General features: G+C 33.5%; 1 pseudogene; it reads right to left on the bottom strand.

Moving 5' to 3' along the window:
- Positions 1 to 3,692: 3,692 nt before the first annotated feature.
- LOC132752288 (annexin A4-like) lies at positions 3,693 to 14,597 on the bottom strand (annotated as a pseudogene).
- Positions 14,598 to 17,949: the final 3,352 nt, after the last annotated feature.

A 17,949-nucleotide genomic window follows, 5' to 3' on the forward strand; every position in this document is an offset into this window, starting at 1 on the left:
GCATGCAGCTTTAAGTCATTATTCTTATAAGATAAGAGATTTATATCAAAATTATAGCCGTTTCAAAAATATACAAGATACTGTAATTATTGAGGTAGAAGTTGCTATTTCTCCAATGATACAGTGATTTCTACAGCGTGGATGTATTTTATTCTTCCCCGTCAAAGAAGGAGGGATGTAGATTTGGCGTTGTTCGCCCATTCGTCCGTCCGTCTATCCGGCGACCGATACGAATTGTCCGTATCATACGAACCTATTTCTGGAAATATTGCTGTGTCAAATGATCAAAACTCTATTTTTGAAAATTTAGTAATATTTGCCCTTTGCATTTTTTTCAAACTCTACTTTTGTATTTGGCGTAACTAAAAAAGTATAGCGGTGTGTATAAATGAATGAAGTTAAAGCTTAATGAAGGTCCATCCGCCCTTTTGGGCACTAAATGCAGCTGGTGTTCGACTACGGACCCCGGACGTGTCACCAGTCATGTCCTTAAAGAGATAATTTTGAAGCATTAAGTTGTAAAACTCATATAGTATTAGATATATCGAAGTCAATTATGAACATATGATTTTTGAGTAATTGCTCTTGGTACTTTTCCACATTTAATATTCTCGATCAAATCAAAACTGACTAAGTATAGAGATATCCACTTGAAACTTCATACTTGATAAATTTCATTAAGGAAAACCAGGGTAGTTTTTATAATCTTTTCCACATTTAAACAAATGAAATAAAACAAACTGTACGTATCATTGCTTTCGCAGAAGCGATGGGTCCACAGCAGCGGTGGTGGAGCATTTGTCGCAGAAGCGGTGGATAAAAGCTGTTGTCGGTAAGTTTACGACTTAATTTTTTTTTAATATTTGTATGTTTTACAGGAAACACCTTGTGAGCCCACATATGTACTCTTCAAACTTATTACAATTATACGCATACGATGTAATAATTATATTGCCCTTTATGCAAACAATTCGGTACAGTTGACGAGGGAACGTCACTTATGCCTAATTGTGATTTAAACACGTACAAATGTGTGCAAAACGATCCCTAAATACACCGGCAATATTATCTACATTTCCTTCAGGGATCATGCATTTGACAACCCGAACCGAAGAAGAACCAAGGCCCGTCGGAAACTAGGAGTCATGACAAATGACCTTGAAGCACCACCGAAAAGAAATTTACCGACGCGTATGGAATTCCACAAATGTGCTGAATCACAATTTTAACCAGATGTGTCAGACATTTACATACAACACATGATCACATGTTATCATATACCCATGCCATTTGCTGACTTATTAAAAGCGATATAACACGTCCGTGAATATATTTCACAGGGTTGCCAGCATCATTGATAAATACAATTCCCTGACTTTTCCCTGACTTTTCACTGACCAAATTAGGTTTTTCACTGACCAAAACTACCAAACTTAAACGGTCTCCACCTCCCCTACAGCCGTCCAATTCACCCCAGGGCTTTTTTTTCCTTCTATAGCAGGGGCCATTATAGGACTGTTTCCCCAAAAAGAAATTCTTTAAAATCATGCAGTTTTCCCACAAAATAGAATTTACATCAAGTTTTTTCTTCCCCTTTTGCAAATATACCATTAATTTATCCCCAAAATTAAGGGCAGGACTACTTCCCCAACCTGTGAAAAAAAGCCCTGCACACATACGTTTTTTTGTTGTTTTTTTTTTTTAATGCTTTTAACAATATGGTCAATAAAACATGCTTTATACATCTAATTTGGTAGTTTTGTGTTCAGTAAAATGTTTTTGATAAGATCAAGTCTGAAGCAAAACTACTACCTTGAGCTGCAGAATACTGCCATAGCCAATATAATTTATAACAAGAGGGTCATGATGGCCCTGAAATTACTCATCTGAATATAAAATCTCTCCATGAACAAGAATAATTTTGACCCTAGGGCTTTTATTTGAACAAAGTTGGTAAACACCCATTGGAAAATGTTTCATGCCAAATATCTAAGCTCTAGCTCTTTTGTTTTTTAAAAGAAGACTTTTTAGTTTTTACTATATATACATATAAGGAAAATCAATGACCCCCATGACTAGACCAGTTTTGACCCCATGGCTTTTATTTTAACAAACTTGGTAGACACTTACTAAAAGATGTTTCATGCCAAATATTTTGGGTTTTTCAAAAAAAGATATTTTTTTGTTTTTTATTATGTACATAAAAGGAAAATCAGTAACCCCCTGGGGTGGGGCTTATTTTGACCCAAGGACTTTTATTTGAACAAACTTGGTAGACACACACTAGAAAATGTTTCATGCTTAATATCTAAACTCTAGCTCTTTTGGGTTTGTTACAAGAATTTTTAAGTTTATATAAACATATAAGGAAAATCAATGACCCCCTTGACCCCAATGGCTTTTATTTGTACAAAATTTGTAGACACTCACTGAAGATGTTACATGCTTAATATCTAAGCTCTAGCTCTTAAAAGAGGTGAACATAGTTTTTTCCAGTTTTTACTTTATACATATAAGGAAAACTCTTCAAAATTATTTTTCCCCGACTTTTCCCTGACTTTTTAGGATTTTTATTCTTCACTGACCAATTTTCAAAATTCCCTGATAATTCCCTGACCTTGAAAAAATATCAGATTTCCCTGACTTTTCAAGTCTGCTGGCAACCCTGATTTCAGCATTACCCATATGAATGATGATATACAAACATAAAGTTAACACATGTTAATGGCGTTTTTGAGAGTATCATATTATATGATATTATATGATTTATAAAGATTTTTACTGGTTATAAGTTAAAAAGACTTCTGACAGGTTATATGGCCTTACAAGAACGGTTAACGGTTTATATACGGCAATATAACCTGTCAGAAATGTTTATAACGAATTGATAATATACAACATTATATTAGAGAAAAAAAGGAGGTTTTTTTCATATATTGATAACAGCCGTTTGTATAGAAACCTGTATGTTATCCAATGAAAAGTTCATTATTACTTCCTTCTACATAGTTGTCAATTTTCAGAAAAGTTGCAAGGAGATTAAATTTATGGATAAAAATTAAGCAAAAACATTCAACGAACATAATTATGTTAGATCAGGTAATTCATAATAGGCCCTAAAATTGTATATTTGTGCAGGCCGGTAAATGTGTCAACTGGCGGCAAGAGCTTATCACTTTTATAGCATCTAAACGCTAGCATTGAAAGCGTCAATTACTAAACAGTACAGACAAATGTGACTTTAACCCTAATATAAGACAGTACAACCTGAAGCGCATCAGCCTACATGTACAACTGTTTGACTGCCAATCAAAGCGGTTACGAGGACAGTTGTAGGAAATTTTAGTTAAAATCTATTTAAACTATTGAAATACTTTTAGTTCATAGCCTGCCGTGCGATACTTTAAAACGATGACCTTTGCATTTGTGCTGTAATTCTAGCCACGATCAGAAACTTATAGGCATTTCAAGAAAGTTGCGCAACATGTTTGGAAGAATATGTGGCAGAGCCTTTATCAACAGTAAATGGTATTGTAGTCTGACAAGGCTCTTTATTGTTTGTAGTTCAGATTTTGTATCAATATATTACTTCCCTTTAAGTTCGAATGTACTGTTCCAGATTTAAATATGGACGAGTCCATTTCATAAAATCAGCAGATTTAGCGTTCAAACACATAATAATACATGAAAACACATTCAATTTTCTGGAAAGTTTAATAACATACAATGTTGTAAAAGTTAACAAAATTTATGACAAAATAAATATAGTCCCAATACACAGTTTGATACAACAATTAAATAAAGTAGCTAACAACTAATGAAAGAGCACATGTGAACAATATAAATTAGTTATTAAGTTAAAGGTAATAGATTGACAAGGAATACAGTTGTTTAGTTTTATAATGTTATTTGCTGATGTTCTTCCTGCAGCCTCAAAATCTTGATCCAAATATTGATAAAAACACTTAACTATGTGATAGGTAAAACTTAAGCTATCTATAGAAACACTGTGTAAATAAACTGATAATTAACAGATAAACTTCACTGATTGTATAGAAAATGTAACTATATAAATGTCTTTGTCTTATAACGTTCGCATCAAGGAAAATAAAAACTTACAAAAAAATGGACAAGACTTAATTAAAGCAAATATTTAGCACAAATAATCTGACTATGAAACCTCCGTAGGTCATAAGGAATATGATAAAGCTATAACATGAACACTGAAGTATGTCTAGGCTTCCTTACACAAAGCAAGCAACATCTTCTTATAGTCGCCACTACAATCACCCTTTATAAAACTTCCTAGTGTTTTTACCGTATTTCTTCAGAAATTCCTCCTTTACTTGCACCAGATCTACCTGCAATCATTTAAAAGTGTCAAATATAAATACTGAAATGAAATTTTTATTTTAAGTTATTACAATGGTTTCTACACATAATCTAAGAAGTCTGTCGTTATTTTAATGGTGGAATTAACCTTAAGGATAAGAAAAAGACAGACAAGAAAACTTTGTTACTTTACCAACTTTAAACTAAGTCTAATATTTTGTGATGTACGAAACATTATAGCTAACAGCATTTATGAGAAATATTGCATTATATTGGAAACACAATCGTATGAGTCTGGATCCAATGTAGCTAAGTTACAAAAGATTCGACCATGAATTGTAAATTTCAGGACACAAGAACTTTAGTCGTTCAGTCTGTAAAATTACGTTGTAGAAAAACGTAATTAAACGGAAATGACCCGCTACTTTCTTTGTATGCATTTGATTGTAACTTTTTATATTAGATTGGTTTGATATGTGCAAAGATACAATGTAAAGCCGTTAATATTGCCCACTAATAAACCATCAGTTGTTCGAGACAAACCAGTTTTCCCGTTTAATATTCAAAATTCAACATACATTTGAACAACCTTAAACATAACCAGTGTTAACCCATGTCAATACTTTTAACTTAAAATCGTATCGAATATTCATTTTTGGTACCTCTGAACGTGTTACAACACATCTGATCAGTACTGAATCTTTTGTTCCTGCACCTTTCTATACTCTTGTACAACCTCTCTGCGAAATACCCTGTTTTACTTTTTGCAATCGAAACTGAAATTGAAGATGAATTTCATGCCAAATGGACAACTCTTCATCAATGATGGAAATCAATATATCGCCCAGTGATAAAATACCATATCAGATGACTTTTTAGAACACTCATGGGACATGCTTGTTAAAATCATTTCCTAAAACTACCGAATAATTTGATTCATGAAATATGACATTTATATGTCACTGCAAATATTATTCCATCACATCATTTCAACATATCTTTTTTCAAGCAAATGAATCCAATAAAAGAGCAAAATATGATATTGCAAGATGATCAGAAATATTAATAATAATGAATTTCCACTTATCATAATTGCATTGAAACAACATGAAGATAGGGGAATTTAATACTGAAATTTTATCCGTGCGTTTATTATAAGGGTAACATCTGCTCAACAGAGTTCAATTGTATCCATTGAGACGAGGAATCTTTAGATTCTTTCAGGCATTCTTTTATGAAGCTGTACAGCTAGCTTACAGAACGTCGGTAGTTTTACTCAGATGGCCGTTCATATTCCTGAGATCTTCCCCCACTACTTAGTAAAGCTGGACTGGAAAGTCGCCATATGACCTTTAAAGTGTTGCGTTTGACGTACCCTACCACAAAAATGCGTTTTTATCTAGAATGTATAATACCAATTTGCAGATATCCTGTCTCCAAATATCCACTGGTTTCGCCTTTATGGACAAGCCTCAATTTCCTTCCATATTGCCGTCTGTACTGAGTCAAATGTTGCCACAAGCTGGGGGTAACTACGCAGGGATAAGATTCTGTTAAAAGTTGATTCATCAGTTCCAATCTTGTTAGAACCTGCCTGAAAATGAAAGAGCGTGTGTTTCTGTTTTATAATGGATCCATCTATTGTTATTAAGCAACGCTATGTGAAAGTCTCTAATACGTTAACTTTCATTATAAATGATAAAATACCGATCTACTCTAACGTGTAAGAAATTTACACGTATACATTTTCATTAAAAAGATAAACTTAAACTTAAGTTTAAAGTTCTAATAAATGAACTGGTAAGATCAATATCTTTTTGTAAAACAAGTTAACAGGTGCAGTTTTTTAGACAACCATCAAGCCATCAAGCAAGGAGATTCACAATAAACCGGGAGATCTAAGAGATAAAAATGATGAAATTCGAGCAAGCTTTTGTCCTTGAAATGTGTATAATGACTATAATCATGTTATTCAATAGCCACCAAAATAACTGGCTAGCCCCCCTTGTTTTATTTTTGAAAAGGTTTACAAACAAACACAAAGGTTTAAGGAAGAAAAGTATGGCAAAACTCATAATATCTTACTAAATAACTAGATATCCAATGAGACGTGGGCAATTATGAAAAATATGCTTTTAAGACAAGAGAAAATAACAACACAGTTATGCATTGAACTTACCGTGATTTTATTCTCACCATTGTTTAAACTAGAACTGCCACTATCATGGCTTGAATACCCCGCAATACCACTTTGTCAGAATCAACAGTGGCCATTTAGAGCTCAAGGACAACCTCGCCTGCCAAATCTGAGGTTACTAAGCCAGTGCATTGCTAAGTTATGTATTGTACATGCTTCAAATGTGAAATTGTCAAAATCAATACATTGCGGACAAGACATTCTTTAACAATTGAGAAGAAAAGCTTTTATTTGTCAAGGTCCCTGTGACCTTGACCTTTGACCCAGTGACCTCAAAATCAATAGAGGGTCACCATTATAGTCATGATCAACATCCATGCCAAATATGAAGACTGTGGGTCAAAGGAATCTTACAGTTAATGGGTGGACAAACTTTTTGAAGTCAAAGTCCCTATGACCTTGACCTTTGACCCAGTGACCTCAAAATCAAAAAGGGGTCATCTACTAATCATGATCAACATCCATGCCAAACTATGAAGACTGTGGGTCAAAGGAATCTTAAGTTAATGGGTGGAAAACTTTTTGAAGTCAAAGTCCCTATGACCTTGACCTTTGACCAGTGACCTCAAAATCAAAAGGGGTCATCTACTAATCATTGATCAACATCCATGCCAAATATGAAGACTGTGGGTCAAAGGAATCTAAAGTTACTGGGGCAGACAAACTTTTTGAAGTCAAAGTCCCTGTGACCTTGACCTTTGACCTGGTGACCTCAATCAATAGGGGTCATCTACTAATCATGACTAACCTTCCATTCCAAAATATGAAGACTGTGGGTCAAAGGAATCTTAAGTTATTGGGCGCGACAAGCTTTTTGGAGTCAAGGCCCCTGTGACCTTGACCTTTGACCTGGTGACCTCAAAATCAATAGCGGGTCAAATCTACTTATCATGACTAACTTCCATGCCAAATATGAAGACTATGGGTCAACAGGAATCTTAAGTTATTAGGGCGGACAAGCTTTTTGAAGTTCAAGGCCCCTGTGACTTTGACCTTTGACCTGGTGACCTCAAAGTCAATAGGGGTCATCTTACTGATCATGACTAACCTCCATGCCAAATATGAAGAACTGTGGGTCAAAGCAAATCTTGAAGTCATTGGGCAGACAATTTTTGAAGTCAAATTCCCTGTGAACTTGACCTTTGGACCCTGGTGACCTCAAAATCAATTAGGAGTCATATTACTAAATCAGACTAACTTCCATTCCAACATTGAAGACTGCTGGGTCAAAACGCATCTTAAGTTATTTGGGCGGACAAGCTTTATTTGGATCAAGGGCCCTGTGACCTTGACCTTGACCTTTGGTTGACCTCAAGATCAGATAGGGTCATCTTTATCATGATAACCTCCATGCCAAATTATGAAGACTGTGGGTTCAAAGGAATTCTGAAGTATATAGGGCGGACAAACCTTTTTGAAGTCAAAGTTCCATGTGACGCTGACCTTTGACCTTAGGTGACCTCAAAGTCAAAAGGGGTCATTACTGATCATGAACTAACCTCCATGCCAAATTATGAGACTGTGGAGATACTAAGTGAATTCTTTAAGTTATTGGAGCGGACAAGAAAAAAACCGTGACGGACAGCCCGGACGGACGGCCGGACGGACGGACGGACGGACAAGCTGATTCAAGTATACCCCCCTTACAACTTTGTTGTGCGGGGGTATAAAAAGCACATAACTTTATCAATGATATGTTCTTGATATAATATACTTTACATGCCAAATATAAGTTGCAGTGTTTTGAAGTATAAAATACTCACATGCCAAGTTACATGCATAAATAAGATCACTGAAATCACTTTTATATGGTTATACTGCCAGAAAGCAATATTTGGGCAAAACATCCACTCCATTAACGAGTTGATTCTCAGGCGAAATTGAACTTGAGCTGAGGTCACGTTTTAATATATCATACTTTTTTTGCAAAATATAAACTCCAAACCTGAATCCTTCAAAAATATCCTGCGTAAACATCAATTTTCACAGAAAATGTCGGCCTAAACAGGGACATAACTCTCTCATGAGAAAAGCAATTTAAAACAGACTAACACACTTCACAACCACTGAAGTCCCTGACAGGGAAACCAAATAACATTCCTTCCAAAATGGAGACATAACTCTCTAACATGTGATTAAATATATTTTAAATGCAAATTATTAATACAATAATCGGGGAATCCTTCTTTAAGTTTCTTTCTGTGGAAAGGAATTATCCTACGCACAGACAGACGCGACAACTATGTACATAGACATACATGAACATATTCGTGTAGCAATAGATTTTGCCACGCGCGATAAATCAAGATAGAACGACCAATCTCTCATCTCCGACTCCAAACCTCCACCCGCTTCAGTTACTTGTACAAAACAAATCAGACTTAGATATTAGAAGATATTTGTATGACTTTAAAAATAATCAGGTATCCAATAGTTTCTGAGAATACTGCTTAAAGACATAAAAAAATGAGCGCGTCACGACAAAACCAACATATTGGATTGCGACAGGATTGATCCAGACCAGCCTGCAGGTCTGATCCAGGATCCATGCTGTTCGCTGTCAGTTTACCCAATTGTAATAGAGTTGATAAGCGAACAGCATGGATCCTGATCAGACTGTGCGGATGCGCGGGCTGGTTTGGCGTCCCATGTTCGGTCGCAAACCCATTATGTTGGTTTTGTAATGAAGCGGCTCAAATCAGATGGTTATATTGAACACATACATCAAAAAGTTCTTTTTGCCTCAGCATTCTGCCCTTTGCTTGGTTCCACGTCAAATTTCATCTCTGTTAGCTGACAAGCTGTGATACTAGTAAACGTTTGAAGTGTCCGCTCGTATCGCTCATTTTGATGTTCTTTTTCATAGGTCACTTTTGAACACTTTTAATAAGAAATATGCTTCTCTAAAAACATAGACTCCAGAAATCACTTCGGTTTGCGCTTACTTTTAAAATAACTTTACACAAATTCAATATTAAAATTACATAACAGCTGCAGGGAACTATTATTACTGACTGACTACATACATTAAGTTACCGGAACATTCGTACCTATCTCAACATTCAAATATTAAGTTTCAATATAAAACTACTTCTAAAGGCGCATTTACTGTAATATATCTTCAATGTCAAATTTGAGAGTCTACTCTCGCAAACATTTATCTGTTTTAGCTTTTTTTGTCTTATTTGATTTTATTAAAAAAAACATCAGAAGAGCTACCTAAAGAGAACATTGGGTTTGTAAATAACTCACATTTTTTATATGCTGCTTTGATTTTCTGAAATTTCCGCATTTGATCTTGAGCAAGAATTTCTATAAGTGTAACCTTCGTCTGTACCTAAACCCTAAAATACAAAAAATACGAAACATACAAATATAATATGTAACAAATATTAATTTAAAATTACAAAGAAATTGATTATCACTTTATATTAGTATTAAAGCTGCACGCCTCTAGATGCAGTATAAATATTTCGATAAAAATCAAACCTGGAAAAATGTACTTAAGATTTGAGGAAAAGTATAACGATTCAAATTTCTAGTAACAATTACAAGTTATGTGCGGATTAATGACGACATTTTAGTATTTATAACTATATTTATACTGAGTTACTAACGCAGTAAGGGCTATTTTTGCATATTTTGACCTCTTTAAGGTAATTTACACGAGTTGTAAGTGCCATTGATTATGTGTATATTGCATTCTTTAGGAAACTTCACAATATTATCCTGTTAAAAACATTTTAAAATTTTCATAGAAATTACCATGAATCTGAAGGCGTGCTGCTTTAAGCTATCGTATATCACGTTTTAGAAGCTAACATGCAGTTTTTCTCAAACACCGCTTCAAATATTCGTGAGATGTTTAAAATTCGGCTGTTTAAGAAAAAAAAAACAGCTATATTTAAGTTAATAATAATCTGTAGCTCAGTCAATACTTAACATCCCATGTATCTTAACTTTAAAAGAGACTCAAAGGTGAATTGCATGTAATCTTATTTTTATCATTTATGTAAACAAAAAATTTCAAAAGATCTTTCGACAAGAAACTTGATTTAAGACACTGATTTTATTAGCCTCTGTTACAATAGTTTCTTTGCATATTTTGTAATCAGAAGGTATATGTCATGTTATGTTTGATTTAATATCAAATGTTGCATGAAACTGTTTAGTGGTTCTCCAAAATTTATCGGTTAAAATAAAAATAAAGATCAAATTGTTCCAAGTATCGTCAAAGCGAGTAAAAAAGGTTAACGTGATATCCTTATGTATTACCGGATATAAAATAATTCATAACATTTCATCTGTACACTATATATATATGATGTTGTAAATCTATCTGCAAGTAAGATTGTGTTAATCGGACCTTGATGAATCGTTACCTTGACTGCCTTTTTAAGTTCCATTGCGTCGTAATTTGTTGGAGTTTCTAGCAGTGCGATCACAACATCCTCGAACTTGCCACCCAACTCGGATTTTAGTTCTGCCTTTAATTCCTAATAAAACAGGAAAGCGTACTTAAGCGTCTTTCAACTTCATACGTTTTTACTTCAATATATTGATTGTAATGTACTTAAAGGCCCATTTTGCCCCAGAAATGCTTTTATTTTCATGTTTTCAAATGCTTTTAATTTCTTGGATACATGTACTTGTATAACTTGCAAAACGTTACTCATTGGTCAATTATCTTAACCATCTTTTCCTTCTATTGTTTGTTGGTAAATTAGTACATTAATAGTGATGTAGTCTTTTGTATGGAAGTCAGAATACTTCTTTGTCTACATTCTGCTACTTTAGATTTTTTCCACAATTAGCGGAAATATTTTCAAATATAGCGTCAATTATCTAAAACCATTATTAAAACGTTATTAAATTAAGTTCGCCCTTTCAAAAGAAGTAAAACATTATTCGTTTCTGTGGCATAATATGCCTTTAAGCGTGCAGTTACGACGGAGAATGTGTCATTTTCATTACCAGTATTTAACATTCTTATTTGATCTCTCCTCTACATTTAGCGACTAACTTCCCAATATATAACCAAACACAAGCAAAGTAATAGGGCAATACAGTAAGTAAAGTTATGTCTTAATTATCCATAGTTCAATCAATACAACGTGGGTACATATGGAATATATATCTTTCAGATAATGTCCAATCCCTTAAGGGACAATACTATTGTCTTTCAATATCACACTTGAGCTTTAAATATTGGGGAAACGTGTGATCATTGAAACAATAACAATCAAATAACAATTGAAAATAGAACAGGATTTCCTTAAGTTTGGACCCAAATAAGTAAAAGTAAACAGAACGTATACCTTTCCATATTGTGTTTTAAATGTGAGCGCAATCTCTTGCCTTTGCTTATTGGTATGCTTAGCCAGCACGTCAATTATTTTTGCTTCGTCTGTACCTGTAACAGTAAAATAAGAATTTAAATATTGATCAATTTTAGTTCAAACACTTCATCGATCCAACAATGACCAATGTTTGACTTGAAACTAGATAGATAAGGTGTCCTGGAAAATGTGCAACTATTGGTTTGTGTGAATACAAAAGCTTTAATTACAATATTTTTACATGGTAAATTCTCTTGAGACTTGCAAAGATTGTCGCTCTGTCCCAAACGCTAGTACATACTTATAGCAATTCCAAAGATTTACATGTCTTATCTGTAATCATACTAGGCAATTAAGGTGGGATCTTTAAAATAAGAATGTATAAAAACTAGCCATTTAAGCAATACACGTGGCAAGGTAAATATGAAGGAGCTAAATCTTGAATAACAGGCATGGTTGGTGAATATCACCTTGTTAATCCTGTATCTGGAAAGTCTAAATTAGGGACTGAAAAGGCGGGCATTATCTGGATATCGAGGCAGGACTTACTTTTCTTGGACATATGTTACATATTGAACTGAAAACAAAATAAAAATAAATATCAACTATACCTAGCCCTTTCATTGCCTTCCTTAGCTCGGCTGCAGCTTGTTCAGCTGAGAATGGCTGACATTCTACAACGGTTCCCTGAAACTAAAAAGTTAACAAAACATTAAAATGACTATTACCTTAAGGCTAATGGTTTATAGTTTATGAATCCTCTATTGTTTTAAATGTTGTTAAATTTCAAACTATTACACACGTGTGCACAAAAAAGGTTTTCATCTCAACTTCCTTGTGAAAATGAAAAGTGTACATATTCATTACAAGGAATTGGATAACAAGCTTGGTGATAAAAAAATGAAGAGAAAAGCAGGAAATACTAATGAGTTCAAAAACGCTCATAGGAAATACACACATAGGATATGCCCCCTTCTCATAAAAAAAAACTATTCAATATTGACATACTCGTATTTCATATATAATTATTAAACATATGTTCTTTTTTTGCTCTACTTATCAATAGTGTTCATACTACTATACTTTATGGCAGTCGTATATTTCAACAAGTACAGGCCTTTTTACAGTAAGATAACCCTACAGCACCAAGACCTTAGAATCTATCTTTCTGTGAAGGGAAGAATACATTTTATCAGTAACCATTTTGATCTCATTCAAACGATACAATAACAGTTGATTAACTATATTTTGAAAATAAGTAAGAGATGAAGACGTAAGAAGTAACTAATTTTGAAAATTTTCGAAAAATCATTATTTATGCATTTGTTTATTAAAATAGATTCTGACGTAAGAAATTTCATTTGATAATGCATTAATATCAGATATGACAAATGTTGCATGATCTCCATCTGATGGAAAGGTCTTGAACACAAAAGTAAGAATACATGTAGTCAATACACAGAGTCGACGAACTTAACCTACTATAAGGCTAAGAAACAGTAACATGTTTATTTGTTTGTTGAATTGGGTTTTACGTCACAGTGACACATAATAGACCATAAGGAAACCTCAGGCATTATTTCAGGCATGAACAGACACCTGAGCAGAACCCACGACGTTCTGTAAGCTAGCCATTAACATGTAATCAAAAAGAAAAGAAAATGCCGTTACTAAGCTATTGACTAAGTTTATTCCAATAAATCGTGTAAAAATCCACCTAGTTAATTGAATTTATTGATATAAAAGTAAATATAATAGTACAAGAGTATACAAAAGGTGTACATTATTTATAGGATTACAGTTAACCGAAAGTACAAAATGTATGCGTGGTTATATCATTGTACATCAGTAATTGGAGTTTTTTAAATTGAAAATGATTGTCAGTCATATTTTCAAACAATACATTTTTCCATCCATTCGTTTAAGTTATAATTCTCTTTAATCATGCAAAGTTTAAGAAAATTATTTGAGCCTAGTTTAAATGTTCATACAAAAATATACCAACTCCAGGAAACGTCTTTTAACGAACGATTCCGGGGCCAGAAGAGTTACTTATAATAGTGGCAATATAGAGAAAATTTCATGACTTTGGTAAATTTTAGGGTTTCTTTAACGCAGTTGTTGAGAAAGTTATACGAAAATTTAAAGAATGTCATATGATCTTATATCCTTATGGCAGATCATGCATGCTGCAACCTATCTGATATTGATGCATTATCAAGGTAAACCAAGACCACTATCGTATGCCTACCTGGTTTACTTCTTTAAAAAAAATTACTCACTCACATTCAAGATTATTTACAGTGGTCAGACAGATGGTTTTTTACATACATATCTTTAATAACTTGTAAACTACCGTGTTTAAATAGATTGATAAAATACGACACGTACACCGCCTATTAATCATACTATATATCCTGATATATCCATATTTATACACTTGCACCATGAGTTTTATGCACATTTTCTAGAATTCCGTATTCTACAATACATTTTATAATAATTTAAATCTTACCTTTACGGCGGCCATTTTATATTCCGTATTTAATGTAATATAAATATTAAACTATCTGTGTACATATGCTTCAGCAAGAAATATACATGTAATGTGTATCGAGCCGACTTGCTGTGAAATGGTTTATATTTAGACTGAATCATCAATCAGCTATGTCCACTATTTCCGGTGTTATATATAGTAATACATGTACACAAATTATTGATCGGCTGTTATCTGAAAACTACAATGGGTATAATTAAGGGGCGTATCAGTAGCTTTAACAACAATAAGTTCAATTAGTTAACTTTGTTGTTTGTTTCATACCATCTTTTAACGTAATTTTGTTGCAACTTCTTTATTTCACTAATTAATACATTTTATGACAGCTTTATTCCCTTAAAGAGTAATCAATTCTCTTCCATTTCGTACCAAAACATTGGAATTTGATGAAAAAATGTTGGTGTTATGGAATTCAAACATTGATAAGTGCTGAAAAATGAGCGGCGAGTTGTATACCTTTACTAAATAATTATGTATCATTCTTTAAATAGAATGAAAAGCATATTTAAAAAATTAAAACATATTCTAAATGAAAAATACTGCAGTAGAGGTAGGGGTTGGGGTTATAGAGTGGGTATGGGGGATGGGTACTGGCCAATCAACGCGCCGAACACATGAGGGTTAAGATATCAACAATTTAAAACAGTACATAAAACATATAAAATTGCATATCAGAATAAATGATTGAGACTCTGTGCACATGTGTGTACATGTATATGTGTGTGTTGTTTGTTTTCTTTTACTTTGGAATCATTCATGTGAGGAAGCTATCCAGCTAATATACGGAACGTCGCTGGTTCTACTTAGGTACCCGTTCGTGCATGGAGGGACACCTTAGATGTCCTTCCACAAGTAAATCTGGAAAGTCATCGAATGTTCTTTAAAGTGTCGGTGTGACTGAAAGTAAACCAAACAGAATATAGAAATGAGTGTCGACTTCATCTAATTCAATTTCTTGTATTTGAAAATTGCCTTGACAATATTCAATTTCGATGAAAAGTATTGTCTATAAATTTACTTCATTATAGCAGGTGTCAAGTGACGTAATGTTGCCTCATAATTCACTTCATTATTAATTGTTTCTGGTCCTTTGGAACCATTCCTAGCCAGTGCTAGAGGGGGTGGGGTGAGGCATGTTTTTTTACTTTTACATTATCTCTCATGAACAGACTCGTTCAAACAGCTCCTGCAATTTTCATATTGTATTGTTGTTTTCATTGCTTCAGAGGCAATGGGCAGGACGTGAGGTGGTTGCACACTTGGTTCAATTGCAACCTTAATTGAACAAAATGGCTACCGAAACATGAATGTTTACAACACTCGCACGTATTTTCTTCAGGTAATTGGGTTTACAAATACATGTATGTTACTTTGAATTTTTTAATATGCCCATGACTCAAGTAATGTTTATGACACACTTGGATTTAGGTTTCAGCTTCCCGGCTTCTGATTTGACGAACTTCTTGAAGTTATAAACTGCATGGTCGTGTACATATTTTGAGATTTGGCAAGTGAGAATCAAGAGCGATTTTTATGCTCATTTAATATTCACATCTGCATTATTTTTTTAAATTTCATCAAACAAGACAAAATATATTTCTGCCAATCTTGTGAAAATGTTTTAATTTGCATGTTCCAAATAAAGTTTCAATGCACAAAAAATATTTTGTTCAAACGTATTTTGGTTGCAAACTTAATTGGAATCTTTTATCCAATGCCAAAATATGATCTTCGGTGAATGGAAGCTAGGAGTGTTGTATCCAAAATTGATACGTTAATTGTACCGATGTAAATGAAATGCCCTTTAGGCGATATAAATAAATATATAAATAAATTGGAAGAAGTACTGTCAACATAAACCATGAAGTTGCTTTAAATTGCATGTAAATTTTTAAATAAATGAACAAGACAAAAATGCAAACCTTAAGATTCATATTATTATCACTTTACCCTATACACGTTATCTCGTGCAGACACATTTTGATATTATCCAGTTTGTTTGAAATAATGCTTGAGTTTGTACAAAAGATACTTAATTAGAAATTCATGTTGGAATTATACAGCTAAATATACATCTGTGTTGGAATTGATCAATATCTCGTTATGAAATTTCCAACTATAGTCAGATGTTGCCAGGCATAAACTACAATTGATTATTTAATGAGATCAAATGGTCGCTACTTAACATTTCACCTTGTTTATTTCTATATATTCTAACCCCCCCCCAGAGAAGGTCAGAGTGGTGTTGTCATAGTTGCCATTCTATCTGTAATTAGTTGATATATAAATATCGAAAGTAAGTTGTGGTGTTCAACCTTGGGTATGAATTTATTTGAGTACGAATAAAACAAGCGCCTCCAAGAGTATGATCTAAATGATCACAGCGGAAATTGAAATTTTGATTATCAAAATTAACAAAATGCTCAGCAAATTGCCTACAAGCAGGTTAAAATCAAGCTTGAAAAACAGATTTGATTCTGCATCACTTCCAAAAATGCATTCAATGGTAAATATAATCTGCATATTTTATTAGAGTTTTGAAATTTGTTTGATTCATCAACATTTCCTGTTATGAATTTTACACCATATCATAGTGTTGGTTATCGGACTCAAAAATCACTATCGATAATCGCACCACCACAATCGATTGTCTGCCGATAGTACCATCGAGTTCTGCACTTATAATGGCCCTTTTTTCTTTGGTATAATTTTCTCTTTGAATTCAAAACAAACAACACAAATACCTCAATATATTGAAGATCACTAATTTAACTACAGTAGATATATAGATTTATAATGTTATGATACTGCAAACTATAATTTTCTTAAGTAGTATTAACCATGTAAAATAGGTTTTGAATACAAAAAAATACTTTAAAATTGTCTGGAATTAAAGAGATTTGGTCGGGAAACTTCTTTTTGACTTCATGTAAAAAAGTTACGCCATAGGCAATTCAGCGGTGGTAGAACATTAAATAAACGATTTTTAAAAAGGACTATCCATTGTTGCCGATTATGGGGTGGTCCGATTAGTTATCGATTTTCAGAGACAATGGGGACAACACTACCATATCATGACCAAATTTGTTTTGTGAAGAGTGTTGCATCTAGAATTTCAAAATTATGATGGATTGTGCCCCACTCAACTGAAAAAATGTGGGGGATTGATAAGTATCAATTTATGCCTGGCAACTGCTGACTACAGTTTGAAATTTCATAATGAGATACTGATCAATTCCCCACGTTTTTCAGGGCCTGTATGTTTAGCAAAAGTTCTAGCCATATGTGAGTCACATTCGACTAGCCAGGACACACCGTATTGGCTAGCCGTATGGCACTTTTCAAAATTATATGGAAATAAAAAAGGTATTTGTTATTTTATGACTTTAAGCGAGGATTTAACCATGAAACAGCAATTGTTTTCATATGTTTACTTTTTAGAGATTAATCGCCTTGTTGGCAACAGTAAAGAAAGAACAAAAACATGAATCTGTCTTTGTCATCTCAAGACAACCAGAAAAAAT

This window comes from Ruditapes philippinarum, unplaced genomic scaffold, assembly GCF_026571515.1.
Source record: "Ruditapes philippinarum isolate M1 unplaced genomic scaffold, ASM2657151v2 ctg5361_1_1_1_1, whole genome shotgun sequence".
NCBI classification, from domain to species: domain Eukaryota; kingdom Metazoa; phylum Mollusca; class Bivalvia; order Venerida; family Veneridae; genus Ruditapes; species Ruditapes philippinarum.